This window comes from Palaemon carinicauda, chromosome 15, assembly GCF_036898095.1.
Source record: "Palaemon carinicauda isolate YSFRI2023 chromosome 15, ASM3689809v2, whole genome shotgun sequence".
Taxonomy (NCBI): Eukaryota; Metazoa; Arthropoda; class Malacostraca; order Decapoda; family Palaemonidae; genus Palaemon; species Palaemon carinicauda.
Genome location: NC_090739.1, coordinates 93,152,315 through 93,169,617, shown reverse-complemented (window position 1 = coordinate 93,169,617; position 17,303 = coordinate 93,152,315).

Sequence of the window (17,303 nt, the reverse complement as noted above, 5' to 3'; positions counted from 1 at the left end):
ATTCGCCCTCCACATCACGGGAAGGTTCTCCTTGATGACTTGGTGGGCTTTGAAGGCTCGGGGATTTTCTGAATGGTACACCAGCAGGGGCTTTATCTTGCAGTCCCCACTGGCGTTTGCACAAAAAGCAAGGGTAAGCCTGTCCTTCATAGGCTTATGTCCGGGTAGCCTCTTCTCCTCCGCCGTGATGAATGTCCGACGAGGCATTTTCTTCCAAAAAAGTCCAGTTTCGTCGCAATTGAAAACTTGCTGCGAACTGTAGCCTTCCTGCAGAGTCAACTCGTCGAACGTTTTAACAAAGGCTTCGGCGGCCTTCGTGTCCGAGCTGGCTGCCTCCCCATGCCGTACCACTGAATGAATGCCAGTCTTTTTCTTGAATTTCTCGAACCCCCCACGAGAAGCCTTGAACTCTGGGGGTTCCTGCTGGGATGTTCCTTCTCCTGCCCCTTTTTTGGCCTGAGAACGCATGAGATCACCGAAAATGGCGGAGGCCTTCTGGCAAATTGTAGTCTCAGTGATGGTGTCTCCTGAGATCTCTTTGTCCTTGATCCACACAAGAAGCAGCCTCTCCATCTCATCATGCACGTGGGTTCTCTTGTTGGAGAAAATAGTGATGCCCTTAGAAGGTGTCGCTGCTTTGATGGCCGCCTTCTGCTTCAGTATGGTGCCTATCGTAGATGGATTCCGGCCATACTCCTTGGCGATCGGACTTAAACGCATGCCAGACTCCTACTTTTTTACGATTTCAAGTTTCGTCTCCATCGAGAGCATCGTCTTCTTCTTCTTTCCTTCGGCAACATTCTTGGGACCCATGGCTACAGTAATACGTAATATAATACACTACGTACGTTATATACAGTACTATGTATAGTAAATACTAATACAGTACAGTGCACAGTAACGAATGTTTAATAACGATAACACGTGGCGTACGAATGTACTGTATATTAACACTACGTCAAACAAGCGAAAGCACACAATGTCTGTTAACGATACCGCGGTCGGAACGAAAAGAGAGAGAGAGAGATGAACGCCCGTGCGTAAGTAAGCTGGGATAGTTGCCGACCAATAGGAAAGCAGGATCTTATGGCGTCAGCTAGCGTCTGAGTAGGAAGATAACCAATGGGTGAGCGGGAAGCTGTAAGTGAGTCTACCCAAGTTCAAAGTCTGGCGGCGCGCGCTTTTTAAAATTACTCTCGGTGAAGAGTTGGGATCTCGTAAGGTTTTCGTATCCTGAAATTTTATTCGTATACTGGGGCATAAAAATCTTCGAATCTCTTTTCGCATCCTGAATTTTTCGTAAGCAGAAACTTTCGTATCCAGAGGTATCACTGTATATAAATATTTATTGATATATATATATATATATATATATACATATATATATATATATATATGCATACACAGAAATATATATATATATATATATATGTGTGTGTGTGTGTGTGTATATATATATACATATATATATATATATATATGCATACATACATATACATATAAATATATATATATATATATATATATGTATATATACACATGACCTGTGCAGACGGATAATGAGACGTCGGCATATGGGTTTTCTTCATTTATTACAAAAGGTTTGTTCGTAAGTACACATTACACAACTACCCTCTCAGGTGAGGGACCTGTCAACTCGAGTGCTCACTGTTAACTAACTCCCTTCGTTACAAAATGCAATCATTGCAAAACATGCTGACACATAGGTTTTTGTGAAATAAAAAACACACACCATGTATACATGAATTAGGACATTACTGCCCCCCCCCCCCTCAGCTCCTCACTCCGAGAGGAGGTGCGCGCTTGCCCTCACTAGTCTATGATATATGGAGGACACTCCAACCCAGAATAGGCATGGTATGTACATAACAGAAATGCAACATAGAATATATATATAAAATCACCCTAAAAACTAACATCTTCCACAAAAAAATAAAAAATTAAATATTGCATGTAAAAATGTACACAACACAATACAAATAATTCCACTCATTTCTTCTTAACACCTCTGTAATCAAAACACAGAATAATCCAAAGTGGAAAAAACTCATAACATCAGATCTACACAACCTCATCAATAACCTCCCTCTGGTTGCGGGCAATACGGGCTTCTTGGGCGGGACAGGGATAGGAATAGATATTCCTTCATCCCTCGATTTTAGTTGTCCGGGGTTACGGCACAATTTCGCAACACAACTCACTATCACCATTTCACCATTTATTTAAATCACTACAACACTTGCACCTGCAACTTTCAACCGGTGGCCACTAGCCGTTTTCCCGAGAAAATCATTCATCTTCCCGCCCTTCTCTTATAACATTAAGTATACGGTATTCACATCTACACATTATCTAGCACTGACTATCCTCAAGGCTGAACTTTAATCCCGCAGCCACTTGCCATTCGAGAACCGCCCTGGCCCCAGAAACCAGGAATCATATAAATACATGAATAATATACAGCATCCGCCTGACGGATCTCACTTGACCTATTTAACCTCTGATTGTTTTTAGGTTCACTCATCAATGTTGTATGTATTTACACGCTCAGCAAAATTACTACAACATTTTACGTATAAATTTAGCATCAACATAACACGTTATCATCACGTTTATTTAAAACACGTCGAAAGAAGAAATGAAGTCTGTTCAAACAACAACAACAGCAAAGGAAAAATAATTTCTTCTCATCAACTCGAGGGATGTCATGTATGCAGGGGTAAGGAACACCTTTGAAAACTACCTCTTCAGGTACCACATGTATGTGTGCCTGATGAGGTTCAGACACTGCGCCATTAACAATGCTTTGTATCACAACTGTGTTAGATTTAACCATCATTACTAGGTAAAGACCCAAATACGCTGGCTCTAGTTTGTGTTTCCTAGGTTGTAATCATTTCAAATACACATGATCGCCCACAAATACTTTTACCGGTGCGGTTTTGAACCGCCATCATTCTTTGTGCTGTGATTTTCATTAGCTCTTTTCAAAAACCTTTCAGTGGTGATCATTACTCTCCTCAACAGATTTAATAAAAATACACGGTATTGCTCAGTTGAATAATTTGGCAATTCTTGCAAATTACTGAGTACCGTATATGGTAACACAGGATCCTGTCCATACACTAAAAAGAAAGGCATGTCCCTGAGCGAAGCATTATATGCAATGTTCAAAGGTAGCTCAGCTGTAGGAAGCATGGCGTGCCTATGAAGGGGGTCATCACCCTCTAAGTAACGCAAAATTCGCACTACTTCCCTATTATGCGACTCTACTAAGCCATTTGCTGAAGGCCTATATGCGGTCACTGAAAAGTGTTCAATTTTCATCAAGTCCGTGACCGATTTCACCACCTAATTTATAAACTCAAGACCATTATCACTTATCAAAATTTTCGGGCAACCAAACCTAGTAATGATAGAGCAGAGCACCTGGACTAATGAATTTGCAGATTTATCCAACATCACGTAAGTATGAGTGTACCAAGTAAATGCATCTACAAATACACATATATACTTATGTTGTGTTAACCCAGTAGGAAATGGTCCTACTACACCAATTTGCATTCTATAAAATTTAATGGGAACCACCGGCCACTTTCTGGCTTCCAGTACAGTGCTTTTATGTTCTTTGAAACAGTTACAAGCATGACAACTTTTTATATAATTCTCTTTAGATTTTTTCATTCCTAACTGAAAGAAGGATTCATGTGCTCTCCTTAATGTTCTCTCAATTCCTAAATGCCCTGCAAATGGACTTGCATGTACAATGTGGATGGCTCGTTTAATTAAAGAGGGAGGAAGAACTACCCGTGCACAAAATTCCCCTCCCCTCTTCTCGTAAGCACAATATAAGACATCATTTTCAATAAAAAATTTCTCACGAGGCACATTGAGAAATGACGGATAACTCTCCGATTCCCCTTTAATCACTGCTCGCACTCTTTCCATCCATTCCTCTTTATTCTGTCCCTCTCGGACTTCTTTTATGTCCCAACCTCCCAAGTCAATCAAACCTTCATCATCAGGGCATTAATTCTGGACATCCCTGGTCATGTCCTCGGTCATCCACATATATTCCCCTTCGCCGTTCGTATCTCTCTCTCTTTCCCTCTCTCTCTCTCGCTCTTCTGAGTTTACTCTCTCTCTCTCTCCTCTTTCTCTCACCCCTTTTTCTGAATACCCATCAGAAGAATTTTCATTCCATTCTCTATTCTCTCTATTTTGATGAGGGTCTTCAAGATTTTGGTTACGTTCTTCGTTCCTCTTTTGTGCCCTAGTTGTTACTCTTATTACTGCACCTCTAGAGAGAGCATCAGCTATCTTGTTAGCTTTATCCTCTATGTGGCGAAATCCCTTTATATTGAACTCTAATAATCTCTCAATCCATCTCGCTTGACGAGAGGTCAAATCATTTTTATAATACAAATCACATAAGGGGCAATGATCACTTTGCAACTCAACCGACTGACCTAATAAAAAGAACCGATGCCTCTCTAGAATCCAAAGAATAGCCAAAGCCTCTCGATCGAATGTACTATAATTCTTTCCTGCCACTTTTAACGCCCGGGAAGCCAAACAAATGGGTCTCTCTCTGCCTTTATCATCTCGCTGAGAAACTACGCCACCAATAGCTAGGCTACTCGCATCTGTTGTCACTAAAAAAGGGCAATCAAATCTAGGATATGCGAGTAATTCATTGCTAGTTAAGGCAGCTTTCAAATGGTTAAAGGCCCTTTTTTCCTTCCCTTCCCAATTTATTACTTTTTGTTTCTTTAAAGCATCTAAGGGTCTCGCTATCTCTCCAAAACCTCTTATGAATTTACGGTAGTACCCAGCGAGCCCAAGGAACCCAGCTACTTCCTTAGAGTTATGTTGCATGGGGAAACCTCTAATAGCCGCTACTTTATTGGGGCAGGGTTGAATACCTTCTGGGGTTATTAGGTGACCTAAAAATTCGACCTGTTTACAGAAAAATTTACACTTTGACAAATATATTTTCATACCGTTACGTCGCAATGCTTCTAAAACTTTACAAATATTATTATTATGTTCTTCGGCCATTTTCCCTGTAATTATGATATCATCTAAATAAACAAGAACATTATGGCCAATTAAGGGTGACAAAACCGCCATCATTACTCTAGAACAATTACTTGGAGCATTTTTAACACCGTAAGGAAGAAAATTAAACTGAAATAATTGATCGTTACCTATAAATGCCGTTTTACATTTACTGTCCTTCTGAATGGGTGTTTGATAGTATGCAGATTTTAAATCAACAGTAATTCTTCGACTGAGGGCAATGGAAATGCATTATCCTTAGTGACTGCAATCAATTTCCTATAATCAACACATAATCTTACCAGGCTGTCCTTTTTCCTTTAATTTACTAATTTCCCTTTCTATCTCTCCCTAGAAATGAATGGGTACCTTATAAAGCCTTGACCTGATCGGCTCCACCTGCCCAGTTTCAATGCTAAAGGGAAATCGATCAATCCTCCAGGGTGGCTCATCTCCAATTCCAATTACATCAGAATAATTATTGACAATGTCACTAACTACAGGCTGATATTCTGAGGGACATATTTTTTGCGCTTGCATAATCAAATTCTGAGTCTGTTCGTCTGTGCGGGCTGGAGTTGTGGCTCCCATCATCCCATTATAAGCAATTTCACATAACTCTAATTCACACACAGAATCACTTCCTAAAACAACTCTTTTATTTGACAAATTAACTATCGTTATATCAGCTCTGTTCTCTTTAATTTCTGTCAAGTCCTCTAATAACATATCGGCCCAATTGTCATGGGGTTTAACAACTACCTTGGTTCCTTCTGCAAGAGGGCAACACGGGGTCACAGATATGCTCGTAGGTAGTAGGTAGTAGGTAGTATCTCAACGGTGGCTGCACCGTTGAGATACTACCACTAGAGAGTTATGGGGTCTTTTGACTGGCCAGATAGTACTACATTGGATCCTTCTCTCTGGTTACGGTTCATTGTCCCTTTGCCTATACACTCACACACCAAATAGTCTGGCCTATTCTTTACATATTCTCTATTCTCCTCTGTTCCTCATACACCTGACAACACTGAGATTACCAAACAATTCTTCTTACTACCCTGTAATTGTTCAGTGGCCACTTTCCTCTTTGTGAGGGTAGAAGAAACTCTTTAGCTATGGTAAGCAGCTCTTCTAGGAGAAGGACACTCTAATCTTGGGTAGTGCCATAGCCTTTATACCATGGTCTTCCACTGTCTTGGGTTAGAGTTTTCTTGCTTGAGGGTACACTCGGGCACACTGTTCTATCTTTATAAAGTGATATTTCTTTTAATATTGTTGATCATCTTAAAATATTTTATTTTTCCTTGTTCCCTTTCCTCACTGGGCTATTTTCCCTGTTGGAGCCCCTGGGCTTATAGCATCCTGCTTTTCCAACTAGGGTTGTAGCTTAGCAAGTAATAATAATAATAATAATAATAATTATAATAAGGGTCTGGGGGGACAACACATCTCCTCTCTCAGGTAGAGCTGTTACCCTACCTAAATGTCTCTCCGAGCTAACACACACACTTACTGTCTCATGACTTTCTATCGGCAAAATGTACCCTCCTGCTTTTACTGTTATTATATCTTTTCCCCCAAAAATGCAAATTTGATTATTAGATATTAAGTCTATTCCTAGGATAGCCTCGATTCCCGGAATTCCCAAGGTGGGCAAGACAAAAAATTCATGTATGAACTTCACAGACCCCACCTTAAACTGGACGATTGATGTATGGTTTATGTGTAATTTATTTCCTCCTGGCATGTCAAGAAAAATGGATGCTGCTGGCTGTAGTGGATTTGAGGAGAATTTTTTTTCAATCAATGAAACACTGGCTCCCGTGTCAATCATTCGCTCGGATGGATTTATCTTGCAGGTCGATCCTAACTGCTAACATTCCCAGATGGCCATTACGAGATATGGGGCAAAGGCTAATATCCTCAGCTGCCATGCCACTGGCCCCTGGTCCTCTCCCTAGTGCTGTAGGGGTGAGGTCGGGGGTACCGATGGAGGTCCCAGTGCCTGCTCTGTCACGTCTATCGTCACTGCTTTCTCGGCTACTGCTTGTGATGTCATGCGGGGGGGGGGGGGGCGATCAAATTCCCTCGCCTCCCCCTTCCTCTGTTCCCTTTTCCACGGACGTTGGGCGGGGGGATGTGTGCGTGTGCACCAGCCCCCCACCCTGGGCGTTTTTTGTTGGGCATTCTCGAGATAAATGCCCGTAGACCTGACAAGTGTAATAGCAGGGAGATCCTTGGGTGGGGCACTCCACTCGTCGGTGCCCCTCTCCCCCACAGTGCCAAAATCTGAAGACTCTGCTAATCTTCTGACTGCATTCCCCCTTACCACTCTTCAGGGGTCGACTTCCTCTCACGGCTGCCAACTTCTCGTAATCGGCCCTGTTATTCCCAGTCCTTTTTTCTTCTGGCAAGCTGTCTAAAATGTTTTGTATCGCACTCCCTACATCTGCTAATGAGCGATTGTCATCGCACAAATAACCACATAAATACGGGTTTACTACTCTGTGAATATGTTTACGGGCATATGCCTTTTTATCACCTTCTGGGAGATTGGCACTCCGAGTAGCAAACGAATCGCAATCCTGAAAAATGCCAGTTGCAAAACTAAGAACGGATTCACCTTCCCGTACTTTGGGTTTGTAAGTTTCTTTCAGGTCTCCCTTTCTCGCATCAGGCAAGGCATACTTCTCAATTAAACGTCGTTTAATTTCAGTATAACTTCTTAAACTTTCTTGTGGCCAACACATTACCTTTATTACCGGAGCATCTTTCAGCAATCTAATTACTTGAATTGCATTTTTCTTTCCGGCCACCCATATGTAGCTACTTCAAAGTCTCTCAAAAACACTTCAATTGATTGAAACCATTCTTTAGGTCGTTGATCATCGAAAGGCCTAACACTTGCCTGGAGTTCTAGCAACTTTCGAACTACAATTTGCGTATCTTCACTCGGCTGTGCATGTGTACTTTCACTTGTGTGCGTTTGAACTTCATTTATGTACGTCGGATATGCTGTGCCTGCACACCGCTCCTGTTCTCGTTCTACCAACAGTCTGTTTATTAATTGTTGTAAATTAACTAACTTATTTTCCAATTCTTGCATTTTAATTTCCTGTCTATATTCTTCATCGGGAACGCTATATCCCACTGCTCTCTCGTACCCATCTCTTACAGCAGCAGCGTCTGCTTTGTTAATCCTTGTGTATTTTGGCTTCTTGAACTTTTATTTCACTGGCTCAAAGAATAACTTCACTCCACTCACAGCATACACAAACAGACAAATTTTTTATATCTGACACCAATATGACCCGTACAGACGGATAATGTGACGTCGGCATATGAATTTTCTTCGTTTATTACAAAAGGTTCATTCGTAAGTATACAATAGACAACTACCCTCTCACGATGCTGGTCTAGTGTAGGGTAAATACAATAGTTTATTCATGATTTTATCTAAATTTAATTTGTGCATTGTAGATATAATACCCAGCCCGTAAAATGAGAACTCTCTTGTAGATGTAAGTATTTAATGTAAAGGACCTTTGTTGTTAATTTCATTGTATTCTTTAGTAAAGTAAATATATAAAAATTGATGTTATTTTTAAGAATTAACCTTTTATCTCAGGAATGTTTGGCATGAAGTCTTACATAGTCTCTTTGAGAATATTGTGGGATTCTTGCGAGATAATGTTCTATTATATTTTATGAGGTATTGCGTGATGATTGAGAGAAAATGTTCATTAACATGTGCTTTGAAAAATTCTGTACCATCAGCTTAAGAAATGTCACAAAGGCTTAATGAGAGGATAATTTTTTTTTTCTTATTTAGGGGACAAAGGGTGAGAGGAGTTAGTTAACTGCAAGAGCCGTCAGTAGCGTTTGGGAGAGTAATACTTGGCAACTTTGACGCTTGCCCCAGCCCCCACGCTACCAGACCTCGATCCTGGAACCTTTTGGAATTATATAAATTTCATATAAAAGGTGATAGCAAGGGAAGGATGCAGAGATCGAGATAGAGATTGCTGCCTGAAGAAATACCTCTTCCCCTCTCCCTCTCTCATTTTCACACGTAACCCTGTGTATTGTTGTTGAAAGTGTTCAGTATGTTTTAGTGTGTCCTCTCCTAAGTAACTCTGCGTTCCAATGTAAATCGTGTGTCAAAAAGATACGTAAGACGAAACGGTGATTTTGAAATAATTGTATTAGGATGACTATTGACGTTGTATAAACCCTTTTTACTACAAAGTGTTCGTAATTAACTCTCAAGGAAGGATAGATTTTGCAACCTGATCTGGTTATCTATTATCCATAAAGTGTCAAACTTGAATATTGTTTTATTAAGATTTAATTTAAAGCTTTTTTATAATTTACATTGCATTATTTCTTTTCTTAGTCTAAGGTTTATTCAGATATAATAATTCAAGTCAAGTTCATATAAAATTTTCAAGTTGTAACATTTTTTATATCAATCTAAGTTTTGTTTGGATTTGATTTATTTTTTTTTTCAATGACTCATTTTATTATTATGTAAATTCTTTTCAAAGTGTTGTAAATTATATAGAATGAATTTATTTTTGTAAAGAGTGTATCATTCCAATCATCATTATTTGGCCCAATCCCCAAGCTACCAGATCTCGATCCTGGAACCTTCTGGAATTATCTAAATTTTATATAAAAGGTGACAACAAGGTTAGGTTGCAGAGATCGAGATAGAGATTGCAGCCTGAAGACAACCCTCTTCCCCTCTCCCTCTCGCACTCACGCACGTAACCCAGTGTATTGTTGTTGAAAGTGTTCAGTATATTTTTGTGTGTGCTCTCTAAGTGACTGTGTATCCCAAAGCATATCGTTTGTCGAAAAGATACGTAAGACGAAACAGTGATTATGAATTCGTTGTATTAGGGTGAGAGTTGGCGTTGTATAAACATTTTATACTGTAAAGTGTTCGTAATTAGCCCTCTGGGAAGGATAAATTTTGTAACATGACCTTGTTATCTATTATCCATTAATTGTTAAACTTGAATATTGTATTAATCAGATTTAATTTCAAGCTTTTGTATAATTTATATTGCATTATATCTTTTCTTATTCTAAGGTTTATTCAAGTATAATAATTCAAGTGAAGTTCATATATAAGTTTCAAATTGTAACTTTTTTATCAATTTAAGTTTTGTTCAGATTTAATTTTTTTTCCAGTGACTTATTTTATTATTATATAATTTTTTTTTTCAAATTGTTGTGATTTTCATAGAATATGATTATTTTTGTAAAGAGTGTATCATTTCAATCATCATTATTTGGAACGAGATTTCGCTCGCTTCCTGTTGAGAACCACATTAAGTTTTAAACACGTCTTAATAATACTCACGAGTATTTACCCAGTTTAGTTTTGAGTGTACTTAGAAGACCTTGAGACATTCAATGTTTTATATATTGCTATCTGGGAGTTATTTAACGATCTTAGAATTCGTGTATTAATGTTTTAAAGTATAACAGTTTTAATGTAAAAGCAAGCAAGGGAGTTTGGAATTCGAGAGGTTAATTAACTTGCCAGTCGTAGTATATGTAATATTATATGTTTGGTTCCGAGTCACGAGCCATAGTATAATATTTTTTTAGTGCCTAGACCAGGGAGCCATCCCTCGGGATTGAGCGAGTCTGTTTTAAATATTGGTGACGACGGACATGTTTTGATCAAAGGTTTTTGAATAGTACAGTCTTGATAGGAGTTTGAGCATTGTTTGTACGTTATTTTTTGGAGAGGCATTAATTATTGTAAAATTACAAGAAGGCTCAGTTTATTATCCGAGAGTTTCTGAATAACCCAATTGTTGAGGGACTGTCAAAAGCTAATATAAATAAAGTTCAGTAGTTCTCTATCTTAATGGCATGTGGTGGCCATGCAACGAGTCGGATGATTAAGGCCTAAATCAAGTATCTAGCCTTAGATGCTTTGATAAACTCGGGAAAGTTGTCGGAAGAGAATATTGTGGAAGCTAGTGAACTGTTGGAAGAAGCTAAGGAAGAATTTTTGGCGAAGCAAATTCCGGTTGATTTTCAAACCAAAGGCATGGAAGCAGATAAGGATGTTGAGGCTGAGATTCGCCGAATTGCAGCTGAGGAGAATTTCATAAAGTTGAAGATGATGGCAAAGTACAAGGAAATGGAAGAAAAAGAAAGAGAAGAAGCACGAGAGATAGCAAGACATACGAGAGATATGAATGCAAAGCAAATCACAAGACAGGAAGAAAAAGAAAAAATACCAAAAGAAAAAGAGAGAACACAGGAAGAAAAGGAGAGAAGACAGGAAGAATAAGAGATGGAAGATGCGAGATATGCGTGGGAGATGAAATTGTTGTACGCCTGTGCCCAGTTGACCCAGCAAACCGAGATGGCCCCTGCTAAGTACAATACAGTGTGTAGTGTAACGGAAGCCCAGCGGTTAATTCCAAGGTTCACAGAAGAGTCTCCAGATGAGTTCTTCGATCAGTTTGAAACGGTCGCAGAGTGTTATTGCAGAGTGTGCTCTTTTGGAAGGGCCGCATTGCTTACTTATCCATATCTCATGACCAGAGGATGGAGTATGAAGAAGTGAAGAGGAGCGTGCTGCAAGTGTATCAGATAACCTTTGAATATTAAATTGAAAGGTTCTGAAGTTTAAAAAAGGACGAGAAAATTACTTTTCTGGATTACGCTTATAAGGTACGACGATGTTCTAAGGAATGGTCAGAGGCTGCTGACGTAAATGAGAAGGCTAATTAAGAAGAATTAATAATAATAGAGAAGAAATTACGAGGAATTCCTGAACACATTCGAAAATCATTGAGAGAGAGAGAGAGAGAGAGAGAGAGAGAGAGAGAGAGAGAGAGAGAGAGAGAGAGAGAGAGAGAGAGAGAGGTGAAGAAACATGGTAAAGCCAAATCGCTGAGTGAAGATTACAATATTATTAGTTGCAAACCCTCCTCAGGCACGAAGTTTGAACCGTCGTTTCGACCTAGTGTCAAGCATTCACCAAATCATGGAAACAAGTTTGGAAATAACTACGGGAACAAGTTCAACAGTTACAATGGAAGTAGCACTGGTTATATCCCTAAGCAGAATGCACAGCACAGCAACAAATGTCGAATCGTCTTCCTTCAGGTATGGTGAAATACGTGCAGAAGGTGATATTGTCTGTTTTAAGTGTGGCAAGAGTGGCAATACTTAGTGCGAACACTAAGAAGCAACCGGGAAAGGACAGAAGGGAAAATAAACCAGCATAAGTTTACGCAAAGAACAGGATGAACCCAAAGAATGTGGATGCCTTAAAACCATATATTTATGAAAGTATGTTAGCAACAATAGACGGGAGTGAGCGAACCTAGGTCAGGATGTAAGCATAGTGTGGTAGTAAGAGATATACATCCGTTGGTGGAACAATCTCTCACAGGTGACTCAGTTATTTTGAAGGGAATAGGAGGTGAGGAGATTACTCCTATTCCCCTTTGAAAACTGTCATGCAAGTTGGTGACAGGTAATTTTGATTTTGCGATAAAGGTTTCATTGGCGGTTGAAGGAGTAGAAGTCCTGCTGGGCAATGAGGTTAGTGGAGCGCCATTCGTACCTTGTCCTATTGTAATATAGAAACCTTTGAAGTATAGTCCCATGAATAAACTCGAGAAGGACTACCTGTATCAATTTCATAGTTGTGTTATAACTTGGAGTATGAAGAAGAAAGTGGCTGCTGTAGAAAAAAGAGAAATTGAAGGAGCAATGAATTTGCAGCATTTGTTTTCCAAACAAGAGGATTCCCTTGATGATACGCAAGAAGAGAACTCCCAACTAGGCCCGAACAAAGAGGAACAACAAACGAGCGGACAAGAGGGCAAAGAACAAATGGACTTGGAAGAAATAGAAAATTCAACATTGAAAGTAGGACAAGTGAGTAGGAAAAGGCTGATAGGATTACAACGGAAGTATGCAACGTTAACTGAGTTATCATACCCTGTAGTGGACGAGACACAAGCACAGTAGTCTAAGACTGCTTAAGGATGGAGTGCTTATGAGGCAGCATAGATCCACCGATATCCCTGGAAATGCCGAATGGGGGAAATGTCAGCAGATATTAATTCCCGCACCGTTGAGAAGACAGGTGATCGCCGTTGCACACAAGACGTGGCTTATGGGGATAAGGATGACAACGGAGAAGTTAATGAAACACTTTTTGTGGCCTGGCATGCATAAGGACATGAGTGTCTTTTGCCGTGCATGTCACGTATGTCAAATAGCTGGAAAACTGAACGAGTGCATTAAGAAAGCTTCCTTACACCCGATAGAAGTCCGAGGAGAACCATTGAACAAGGTAATAATCGACATTGTAGGACCTTTACCAAGGATGAAAAAGGGTCACGAATGTATGTTAACCTTAATATGTTAAATAACGAGATACCCAAAAGCCATACCCATCAGGACCCTCAGTGCGAAGATAATCGCCGAGATGTTACTAGACTTTTTCACTAAGTTTGGTATACCGGAAATCGTTCAAAGTGACCGAGGAACGAATTTCAAGTCAAAATTATTTCAGGACATAATGAAACTGTTGGATGTGAAACAACAACTATTAACTGCTTATCATTCGTAGACCCAAGGTGCATTAGAGAGGTTTCCTCAAACAATAAAAAGTATTTCAACAAAGTTCTACAACGAAACGGAAATGAATGGGACATCGGACTACTTCTGATGTTATTCGAGGTACGTAATGCTTATCAAGAACGCATGTGATGTAACCCGAATGAAATGCTATTTGGACGAGAATTACGAGGACCGATTAAAATGTTAGCAGAAAAATGAAAGGATCGAGAGGAAACAGATGGAGAATATATCAAGAATTTGAGGAAAAGAATCAGCAAGTTAAGGAAATTTTCTCTAGAATACCTGAAGACAAGAATATCTGTGACCTGACCTACATTGTCGAAACCTCACGACGAAGGAAAAATCAAAGTAAAGTACACGTCAACCTACTGAAACCCTACTTGAGCGAAAACAAGACCAAAGCTTCACAAATATATATGGTGCAAACAATACCATCCACGGAAGACAACGACGGATATGAGGTAGGGGCATTAAGCAAAGTGAATAATTTGGGAGAGCAATTAACTTACTTGGACCAAGAGCAACAAGAGGAATTAAGGCGATTAATTAGTAGTTTCCCTGGAATTGTCTCGGACATCCCGAAACGAACGAACTTGACGAAGCATGCGATGCACCTCAAAACAACGGAAAGACCATTCAAACCAAGCTCCTATCGACTGTTGCCTTATCACCAAAAAGTCATGAGAAAAGAAGTGAATTATTTGTTACAAAACGGATTAGTTGAACAAAGTTCTAGCCCTAACAGTTCTCAATGCTTTCTCAGAAAAAAATGGACGGAACTTTTAGGATGTGTACGGACTACCAAAAGTTAAACTCGATCAGTGTGGCCAATGATTATCCATTGCCACTCATTGACCAACTACTCGACAATATCGGACAAGCGAGGTTCATCTCCAAGATCGACTTTTTAAAAGGTTATTATCAAATTCCATTGGACGACAATGCTTTTTTAACCTCATTTGGATTATATCAATACCCTGTCATGCCCTTTGGTCTAATGAACGCCCCCTTTATTTTTCAATGAGTGATGGATAACCTTCTACGATAGATAGGAGTAGGTGTACATCTTGATGATATTGTGGTATATTCATCGACCTGGGAAGAACATCTTCAAATCCTAAAGAAGGTATTTCAAAATCTGCGAGGAGCATACCCGACGATTAACCTGGAGAATAGCAAATTTTATAAGAGCAACAGTTCTGTACATAGGATTTGAAGTAGGAAGAGGACGAAGCATCCTAGTAGCCGAAAACGTCGAGGGAGTAAGGAAAGCATTACCCCTCACAACATGGAAACAATTACTATGCTTTTTAGGGATGGCAGCATTCTACCAACGTTTTGGCCTGAACTTTTCGGAGGTAGTCGATCCCTAGACAGATTTGACTAGACCCAAGAAAGAATTTGTATGGACCAGCGAGTGCCATAAATCCTTTGACAGGATAAAGGCCATATTAACCTCGAAACTGATATTGCGAGCTCCTAATTTCAACAAGAAATTTCTTACCCAAGTGGATGTGTCGGATAACGGGATTGGGGCTGTCCTATTGCAAGAAGACGAGGAAGGAATTCTTCATCCTGTTTGTTTCATGTCGGCAAAGCTAAAGAAACATCAGCGAGCCTACTCGACAGTTGATAAGGAACTACAAGTTCAAGGTCAATGTTAATCAACCACAAAATGAACAGATTACTGTATATTCCGATCATAATACTTTAACTTTCATAGGTTAACTAAGTTATGCTTTCAACTGTATTGCATTAATGTAAAACATATATCAGGTAAAGATAACATGGTTGCATATTATTTATCTCAGGTTGAATCGATGGATTCAAACACGGAATAAATAATCTTTTTGGGAGGAGCTATCTTACGAAGCTGGTCTAGTGTAGAATAAATACAATAGCTTATTCATGATTATGTTTATATTTCATTTGTACATTGAAGAGATGATACTCAGCCCGTAAAATGAGCTCCTCTCATGTAGATGTAAGTATTTTATATAAATTACGTAAGACCTTGGTTGTCGATTTCATTGTATTCTTTATTCAAGTTAATATATGTAAATTTGCGTTAATTTTAAGAATTAACTTTTTATTTCACGTATGTTTGGTACGAAGTCTTACATAACCTATTTGAGAGTGTTGTGGGATTCGTGCGAGATATGAAGAAGGGCTTAGGTAATGTTTTATATATATATATATATATATATATATATATATATATATATATATATATATATATTATATATATATATATATATATATATATATATATATATATATATATATATATATATATATATATAATGAGATATTGCATCATGTTTGAGAGAGAATGTTCAGTAACATGTACTTTGGAAAATTCTCTACCATATGCTTTAGAAACGTCGCCAAGGCCTGGTGAGAGGATCTTTTCTTTTTTTTTTATTTAGGGGTCAAAGGATAGGAGGAGCTAGCTGACTGTGAGAGCTTTTTGGTGCAGCGTGAGTAGCGTTTGGGTGGGTAATATTTGGCAACTTTGACGTTTGGCCCAACCCCCACGCTACCAGACCTTGATCCTGGAATCTTCTGGAATTATCTAAATTTCATAAAATAGGTGACAACAGGGTAAGGTTACAGAGATTGAGATAGAGATTGCTGCCTGAAGACAGCCCTCTTCCCCTCTCCCTCTCTCACTCTCGCACGTAACTCAATGTATTGTTGTTGAAAGTGTTCAATACGTATTAGTGTGTCCTCTCCTAAGTGACTGTGACACAAAGCAAATCTTGTGAGGAAGAGATATGCAAGATAAAATGGTGATTTTGAATTCTATGTATTAGGGTGAGTGTTGTATAAAGTGTGTCTAATTGGCCCTGAAGGAAGGATAGATTTTGTATTGTGATCTGGTTATCTATTATTCTTTTAAAGTGTCAAACTTGAATATTGTATTATTCAGATTTAATTTCAAGCTTTTATATAATTTACGTTGCATTATTTCTTTTCTTAGTTTAAGGTTTATTCAGATATAAACGAGTACATCAAGAAAGCTGATTTGAACCCGATTGAAGTGATAGGAGAACTCTTCAGCAAGATAATGATCAACATTGTGTGACCGATACCAAGGACGAAGAAAGGTCACGAATATATGTTAACATTGATGTGTCCAGTGACAAGATACCCAGAAGTCATACCCGTCAGGAACATCAGCGCCAAAGTAATCGCCAAGAAGTTACTAGACTTTGTGTTACTAAGTTTGGTATTCCGGAAGTCGTTCAGTGTGATCAAGGAATGAATTTCATGTCAAAATTGTTCCAGTACATCATGAAACGGTTGGATGTGAAACAACAACTGTGCACTGCCTATCACCATGAGACCCAAGGTACATTAGAGAGATTCCATCAAACTCTAAAAAGTATGTTAAAAAAGTAATAATAATAATAATAATAATAATAATAATAATAATAATAATAATAATAATAATAATAATAATAATAATAATATTAAGAAGAAGAAGAAGAAGAAGAAGAAGAAGAAGAAGAAGAAGAAGAAGAAAGTTTGTACTTAGGATAAAGATGATGATCATGCTAATACTAAAAGGAAGCCACTAT